Source organism: Priapulus caudatus, unplaced genomic scaffold, assembly GCF_000485595.1.
Source record: "Priapulus caudatus unplaced genomic scaffold, Priapulus_caudatus-5.0.1 Scaffold456, whole genome shotgun sequence".
In the NCBI taxonomy this organism is placed as follows: domain Eukaryota; kingdom Metazoa; phylum Priapulida; class Priapulimorpha; order Priapulimorphida; family Priapulidae; genus Priapulus; species Priapulus caudatus.
In genome coordinates, this window is record NW_014577517.1 from 149,501 (window position 1) to 157,921 (window position 8,421).

General features: G+C 56.5%; 1 protein-coding gene across 1 annotated transcript in view; it reads right to left on the reverse strand.

Moving 5' to 3' along the window:
- Positions 1-8,421, reverse strand: part of LOC106810598 (mitochondrial substrate carrier family protein ucpB-like) — a 19,078-nt gene that overhangs the window by 642 nt on the left and 10,015 nt on the right. The gene's annotated exons all lie outside the window — the stretch shown is intronic.

Genomic DNA, 8,421 nt, shown 5'->3' on the forward strand with positions numbered 1-8,421 from the left:
CCGCCTCTTAATCTTTCTCTTTCACTCTTCCTTCCCAGCTCTCCCCGCATCTCTAACGCTTTTCTCCTCACTCTAATCCGCCCCTCCCTTGTCCCCATGTCCTTTCGCTCTCGCCCCTGGCTTTGCCTCTCTTTACCACCTTTATCATTTCCATTCACAGTCGCCTTATCTCCTTCTTTTCCTTTCTTCCTTTTTTCAACCTTTCATTCATTCCCATCACCTAAAGAACCCTCCTCACTCTTCCGCACGCTTATCCACGCGCGCTCTTGCTTCCTCAACGCAACTACACCGCTCTCTCTCCCACCTAACCATCACCCCACGACCTCCAACAACGCTACCCCCTAACCCTATCCCCAGAACCCCCACACGCATAACCGAGCAGACTATTGGCCCTAACCCTCCATCACCGGGAGACCTCCACACGTACTACCCACCTAACTCCATCACCAGACCTCCACACGCGCATAACTTCTAACTCCATCACCCAGACTCCACGCACGCTACCCCGAAACTCCATCGACCAAACTCACTACGCTACCGCGTACACCCAATCACCAGACCGTCCACACGTCTACCGCCCTAACTCCATCCAAGACCACCACACGCGACGCAGTGACCCTAACTCCATCCCAGCCTCCCCACACTACCCCTAACTCCGATCACCAACCTGAAACTCTACTCCCTAATCTCAGCCTCCAGACCTGAAACTCTACGCCCTAATTCATCACCAGACCTGAAACTCTACCCCTAACTCCCCAACCAACCTGAAACCTACCCCCTAACTCCATCACCAGATCTTACGATAACCATCAACGCTAAAAAAATTCGACTACGTAACCCTACCACTGTACTTCAACACTCTGACCAATTAACCCCCAACCCATCACCAGACCTGAAACCCTACCCCTAACTCCATCACCAGATCCTTACGATAACCATCAACCTAATTCGATACGTAACCCTACCACTGTACTTAACTCTGACCATTAACCCACTGTCAACCAAACACCAACACCATCCAAAATGGGGTATGCTAAGACTCACACGTGGTATTGATCGTGCAATGGCCTAGCAATGGCAAGCTCAGTCTGCTGCACGGCCGCAATCCCACGTGGTGTTGCCAAAGCGACGGTAGAGGACCCACAGACAACCATCCCCCATTCGGGTAGCAAACTCGAAACGGTGGTTAGTTGATCCGTGCAGGCCTAGCAATGAGGAGGGTACACGTATGTCCACTTCACCCTCAGGGTACCCAAAGGCAGAGCTAGTCATGCCTACAGCCGCGATCCCAGCATTCATCCACGTGGTGTTGTCAAAGCGACGCAGAGGACCCCCTCCATATACCCAGACAACATACAGCATCATACAGAAAAATTGGACTAACGGAATCCACACGTAACGCATAAGACAACGACAACGTAACGATGTTCAGCGCACCGGGGTATTGCCGCCGGGGGCTTTTTATTACACACTGTTGACCATACCAGGACCCACAAGCAAATAAACACCCCGTAATATACCTTACTATTGTGCGAACGGCCCGAATACCACAATGGTGCAGACCAGGAGGCCAATCGTCACCACCCTGACAGTGGTCAGCGTAGCAGGGCGGAGCCAAGCCACCAGCAGATTGTGATCAGTGGGAAGGTAAAAGGAAGGCAGCAGACGGCGTGATCCTCGTCTTGCGTGGTGTGTCCTGTCGTAGACTTCTGGACCACCAGACGCGAAGCTGCTCAGAGGCTTGACGCCGAGCGTGGGAGAGCCGGCCGCGACTACTCACGCAACGCACGCAGGTAACCCCGCAGCATGGTCAACTAGCAGCCGGAAGTCGAAGCCAAACCACAACGCGCGCGAGAGAGACGCAGGCAGCACGGAATAGAAATGAACAGAGTGCGTCGCAACGACACAGGAGCAGACAAGGTAAGAAAGAGAGCGCAGAGGCGCGTTGAGGACCGCGAGGAGCGGCCGCAAACAGACAAGCCAACAGGTGCACAGGTAAGAGAGAGCACGAGAGAGAGTGAGACGAGAGAGAGCGCGCACAGCAAAGAAGCGCAGAATGCGAGGCCCAGAGAGAGAGAGAGGCGGAGGAGGAGGAGACGAGAGAGCGCGCGCGAAACACACACGAAGCAGACGCGACGCAGGTAAGAGGATTACCAAGACGGACGTGGCAGTGCATAGGAGAAGAGAGAGCGGAGAGGAGCGACGAAGCAGAGCGTACTCAGCCAAAGCGAATAGAACAGGCAACAGGAGACGGCGCGGGAGAGCGAGAGAGAAAGCAGATATCGACACAAGCAAGTGCCAGCGCAAGCGCACAAAAGAAGCAGATGGCAGTCAGAGAGAGAGAGAGAAGAGAGAGAGAAGAGGAGCGCGGCAAAAAGAAGGCAGAGTGCGAAGTCAAGAGAGAGAAGAGAGAGCGACGAGCGGAGAGCCAACAAAGCATTGAGAGAGCGAGACGAGAACGACAGGCACTCCTACATCACTTACTATCGATTCGCGAAGGATGAGGCCGAATCACGTGAGCCGAGAGACACAAACAAGCGATTGAAGAGCGAAGTCGCGTGCGATATGCGCGGATCGAGGCCAAAAACACTAGCATATATACGAGAGAGCGATTTCGCGAGGACGAGGAGCGATGAGGCCAACACAAAAGATTTGCGTATTACATTGCCAGAGCACACGAGCGAGCACCAGAGCTCAAAAGCTGAAATATTGAAGCAGAGAGCACGCAACATGCTAGTCCGAAGCTGCAAGACTATATAGATTGAAGAGACAGCAGCGACACGACCGAGAACAAAAAGTATTCGCGAGACGAGGCCCAGAAGCGTAGACGTGACACGCACAAGAGTAGCGTCAGTAGAGAGCGCTATCAGTCGCAGAGCCGAACAAATGTCTGTGACGAGAGGCAGAATGAGCGAGAACGCCGAACAAAGATTGAGACGATAGCGGAACGAGACGACGCACAGAACAAACAAAGATTGAAGAGCAGCCACGAAGAGCGCATGGAGAGAACGAACAAAGATTGAGAGAGAGCGAGACGAGAGACAAACAAAGATCTGCGAGAGAGGCGTGAGGAGCGTAGACGGACGCAACAAGAGAAGAGAGGAGATGGCGGAGAGGCGACGAGAGCACAAACAAAGATTGTGAGAGGCGAAGAGGCGAAGAACGAACAAAGATTGAGAGAGCCCAGAGCGATGAGACGAAACAAAAAGATTGAGAGATGCCAGAGCGAGAGCGACAACAAAGATTGCAGAGAACGACTCCAGGAACGATGAGGACTGAACAGGGCTTAGTCTGAGAAGACGCCAGAGCGAGAGGAGCGAACAAAGATTTTGAGAGAGCCTACGAGGACAAGACAGCAACAAAGATTGAGAGAGCCAGAGCGAGCGACCGCAACAAAATTGAAGAGATGAGCGCAGAGCGGACGTCCGACATCCAAAGATGCAAGCGAGAGGAGATGGCACGAGTGCGAAACGCAAAGACAACAATTGGATGAAAGAATGCGAGAGCGAGAGGCTGAGCGTGCAGCGACAGAGATAGAGAATTGAGAGAGGAAGCAGGGCAGAGCGACGGGACGGCACACCAAAAGGTGAGCGCAAGATAAGCAGCAGATGAAAGATTTGAGGAGTAAGAGCGCGCAAGCAAGGTGAAAGGAGGTCGAGACGGTGCGAACAGCAGAAAGATTGAGAGATCGAAGAGAGACAAGACACAAGAGATGAGAGAGCGAGAGCGAGCGAGACAGGAACAAGAATTGAGAGAGAACACAGAAGCGAGAGAGAGCGGAACGAACAAAGATTGGAGAGCGAGAGCGAGGCAGAAAATAAACGAGAGCAAAGATTGAGAGAAGACAAAAGCGACGGACGAAACAAAGAACGAGAGAGCGAGAAGAGGGAGCAGAAGAAACAGAAACAGATTGAGAGAGCGAGAGCGGAAGCAGAACAACAAAGGGAGAGAGGAGGGCGGGAGAGAGCAGGGAAGGACGAACAAAGATGAGAAAAGACAAGAAAAAAAGTTTTTTTTGGGAAGTTCGAGACAGTGACCGAGGAACAGAAGAAAAGGATGAGGAGGGTAAAAAAAAAAAAAAAAAAAAAAAAAACGTGGCGGACCAAGAGCCGAGGCGGGCAAAAACCCGGGGGGGGGGGGGGGGGGGGGGGGGGGGGGGTTATTTTTTTCCCGGGGGGGGGGGGGGGGGGAGGGGGGGGGGGGGGGGGGGGGGGGGGGGGGGGGGGGGGGGGGGGGGGGGGGGGGGGGGCGGGGGGGGGGGGGAAAAAAAAAAAAGACCTGGGCCCCCCCGCATCCGCCCCGCCCCCCGCTCTCTCCTCTCTCTCCCCCCCCCCCCGCCCCCCGCCCCCGCCCCCGCCGCGCCCCCCGCCCCCCCCCCCCCCCGGGGGGGGGGGGGGGGGGGGGGGGGGGGGGGGGGGGGGGGGGGGGGGGGGGGGGGGGGGGGGGGGGGGGGGGGGGGGGGGGGGGGGGGGTTTTTTTTTCGGGGGGGGGGGGGGGCCCCCCCCCCCGAAAGGGCCCCCCCCCGCCCGCCCGCCCGCCCCCCCCCCAGTGAAAGGTGAGCGTGGCAGCAGGTGAAAGGTGAAGGGTGCAGCAGGTGAAGAAGGTTGAGGGCCAGCTAGGTGAAAGGGTGAGGGTGCAGCAGGGAAAGGTGAGCGTGGCCAGCAGATAAAAGGTAAGGGCGCAGCAGGTGAAAGGTGAGCGTGCAGCAGATGAAAGGTAAGGGCGCAGCAGGTGAAAAGTGAGCGTGCAAGCAGATTGAAAGGTGAGGCGTGCCATCAGGTGAAAAGGTGGAAGCGTGCAAGCAGGTGAAGAGGTGAAGCGTGCAGGCAGATGAAAAGGTAAGGGCGCAAGCCAGTGAAAAGGCTAGGCGTGCAGCCAGATGAAAGGTGACGTGCAGCAGGTGAAAAGGTGAGACGTGCACAGATGAAAGGTGAGTGGTGCAAGCAGATGAAAGAGTGAGCGTGAGCAGATGAAAGCGTAAGGGCGGCAGCAGGTAAAGGTGAGGGTGCAGCAGGTGAAAGGTGAAAGGTGAAAGGTGAAAGGTGAAAGGTGAAAGGTGAAAGGTGAAAGGTGAAGGCAGGTGAAAGGTGAGGGTGCGCAGGTGAGAAGGTGAGGATGGCAGGCAGGTGAAAGGTGCAGGCGGCAGGCAGGTGAAAGGTGAAGGCGTGCAGCAGAATAAAGTGAAGGAGTGCGAGCAGCTGAAAGGTGAGCGTTGCAGGCAGATGAAAGGTAAGGAGGCGCAGCAAGGTTGAAAGGTGCAGGGTGCAGCCAGGTGCAAAAGGTAGATGGTGCAGGCAGTGAAGAAGTGAGGGGGGCATAGCAGGTGAAAGAGGTGGAGGGTGCAGCAGGTGAAAGGTGAGGGTGGCAAGCAGGTTGAAAAGGATGAGGGCTGCGCAGGTGAAAGTGAGGGTGCAGCAGGCTGAAAGGTGAGCGTCGACAGCAGATGAAAGGTGAAGCGTGCCAGTAAAAGTGAAAGATGAGCACCGCAGAAGTGAAAAGGTGAGCGTGCAGCAGTGAAAGGTAAAGGGCGCAGCAGGTGAAAGGTAGCGTGCACAGATGAAAGGTGAGCGTGGCAGCAGGTGAAAGTGAGCCGCAGATGCAGATGAAAGGTGAGGGTGGCAGCAGATGAAAGGTGCAAGCGTGGCCAGCAGTGTGAAAGGTGAAGGCGTGCAGAGCAGATGAAAGGTGAGGGTGCAGCAGGTTGAAAAGGTGAGCGTAGCAGCAGGTGATAATGGTGAGCGTGCAGCAGGTGAAAGGTGAGGGTGCAGCAGGTGAAAGGTGATGGTGGCAACAGCGTGAAAGGTGAGGTCGTGCAGCAGGCTGAAAAGGTGAGGTGGGCCACGGCAGGTGAAAGGTGAGCGTAGGCAGCAGGTGAAAGGTGAGCGTGCATCAGGTGAAAGGTGAGTGGTGCAGCAGGTGAACAGGTTGACGGTCGCAGGCAGGATAGAAAGAGTGAGCGTGCCAGGGCAGGTGAAGGTGGGTGGCAGCAGGATGAAAGGTCGCAGGTGCATCAGGTGAAAGGGAGGGTGGCAGCAGGTGAAGTGAGCGTGCAGGCAGGTGAAAGGTGGGACGTGAAATCAGGTGAAAGGTGACGGAGCAGCAGGTGAAAGGTGAGGGTGCAGCAGGTTGAAAGTGAGCGTGCAGGTCAGGTGAACAGGTAGGCGTGCATCAGCTGAAAGGTGAGGGTGCAGCAGGTGAAGGTGAGCGTGAGGGCAGCAGGTGAAGACGGCTTGAGCGTGGCCAAGGCAGCATGAAAAGGGTAAGGGTGGGCAAGCAGTGAAAAGGTGATGGTGCAGCAGGTTAAAGGTGAGCGTGGGCAGCAAGATGAAAGGGAGCGTGCATCAGCTTGAACAGGCTGAGGTGCAAGCAAGGTGAAAAGTGAGCGTGCAAGCAGGTGAAAGTATGAGCGTGCAAGCAGGTGAAAGGTGAGCGTGCAGCAGGTGAAAGGTAGCGTGCAAAAGCAGATGAAAGGTAAGGGCGCAGCAGGTGAAAAGGTGAAGGCGTGCAGCGAGAGAATAGGTGAGCGTGCAGGGAGAAGCAGGTGAAAGGTGAGCGTGCCAGCAGGTGAAAGGCTGAGGGTGCAGCAGGTGAAAGGTGGAAAGGGTGCAGCGCAGGATGAAACGTGAGCGTCGCAGCAGGTGAAAGTGCGGCGTGCATCAGGTGAAAGGTGAGCGTGAGCAGGTGAAAAGGTGAGAGTTGCAGCAGTGAAAGGTGAAGGTGGCAGCAGGTGAAAGTGAGCGTGCATGCAGCCGAAAGGGTGAGGGTGGCAGCAGGTGAGAAGGTGAGCGCTGCAGCAGGTGAAAGGTGAGGCGTCAGCAGAATGAAAGGTGAGGGTGGCAGCCAGTGGAAGAGGTGGATGGTGCACAGGTCTAAAGTAGCGTGCAGGCAGATGAAAGGTGAGCGTGCGGCATGGCAGCTGTAAATGTGAGGTGCAGCAGGTTGAAAGGTGAGCGTGCAGGCAAGGTGAAAGGTGAGGCAGTGCAGGCAGTGAATCAGGTGAGCGTGGCAGGGCAAGGTGAAAGGTCGAGCAGTGCAAGTCAGATGAAATGGTAGGGCGCAAGCAAGGTGAAAGGTGAGCGGTGGGCAGGCAGATGAAAAGGTGAGCGTTGCAGCAGTGAAAGGTGAGCGTGCAGAGCAGGTGAAAGGTAGGTGGCAGCAGGTGAAAAGGTGGAGCGGCAGCAGGTGAAAGGTGAGCGTGCAGCAACGGTGAAAGTGGAAGGTGCTCAAGGAGTGAAAAGGTGATGGTCAGCAAGGTGAATAGGTGAGGGTGGCAAGCAGATAAAAGTGAGGTGGGCAGCAGGTGAAAAGGATGGTGCAGCCAGGTGAAAGGTGAGGCGTGCAGCAGGTGAAAGGTGAAGGGTAGCTCTCCCACGCGCGCGTTACCTGCGTCGCGGTGAGTATCGCGGCCCGCTCTCCCACGCGCGCGTTACCTGCGTCGCGGTGAGTATCGCGGCCCGCTCTCCCACGCGCGCGTTACCTGCGTCGCGGTGAGTATCGCGGCCCGCTCTCCCACGCGCGCGTTACCTGCGTCGCGGTGAGTATCGCGGCCCGCTCTCCCACGCGCGCGTTACCTGCGTCGCGGTGAGTATCGCGGCCCGCTCTCCCACGCGCGCGTTACCTGCGTCGTGGTGAGTATCGCGGCCCGCTCTCCCACGCGCGCGTTACCTGCGTCGCGGTGAGTATCGCGGACCGCTCTCCCCCACACATGCGTTACCTGCGTCGCGGTGAGTATCGCGGCCCGATCTCTCCCACGTGCGTGCGTTACCTGAGTCGCGGTGAGTATCGCGGCCCGCTTCACTGTCGGCCCAACGCCCTTGTACAGGCCCTTCACGCCCTCGCGGCGCACGATGTCAGCGATGGCCTGCGAGAGCCCGTGGTAGCGGCGCACCTCGCCCGGCTTCTGACGACACGCCTGCATGCGAACCTTCACGAGGTCCATCGGAGACATGATCGAGCTGCCGATGGCACCTGTCGCAGCGAGCGTAGCGTGTTAGATGGGTGGCGCCCACTAGAGGCAAAATGCATTAGGTGGTGCACCCTCTAGGTGCAACATATTAGGTGGCACCCACTCGAGGCAAATTACGTACATTACGTGGCGCCCCATCGAGGTGTAATGCATTAGGTAGGGTATATTTCGTGATGCGTCCTCAGGGGAAAATCGTAAGGATAGTGCCTGTCGGCAATTATTGCTAAGAAGCGCCCTCTTGTGGTAGAGCGTGAGGCGGTGTCCCTCAAGATGATTTTGTTAGGCTATATATAGCGAGAGCAAGGGAGTATATCTCTACGCATTACTTCTAACTGTAGGTAAATAACACATACCAACTTAATTTTGCTTGCAATGAAAGTGTCAATGACACTTAGCTGTAGCTCACCACAACAAGTGCCGCGGAGCGGCAGCGCTCATCTAACGTCTACTGCGGT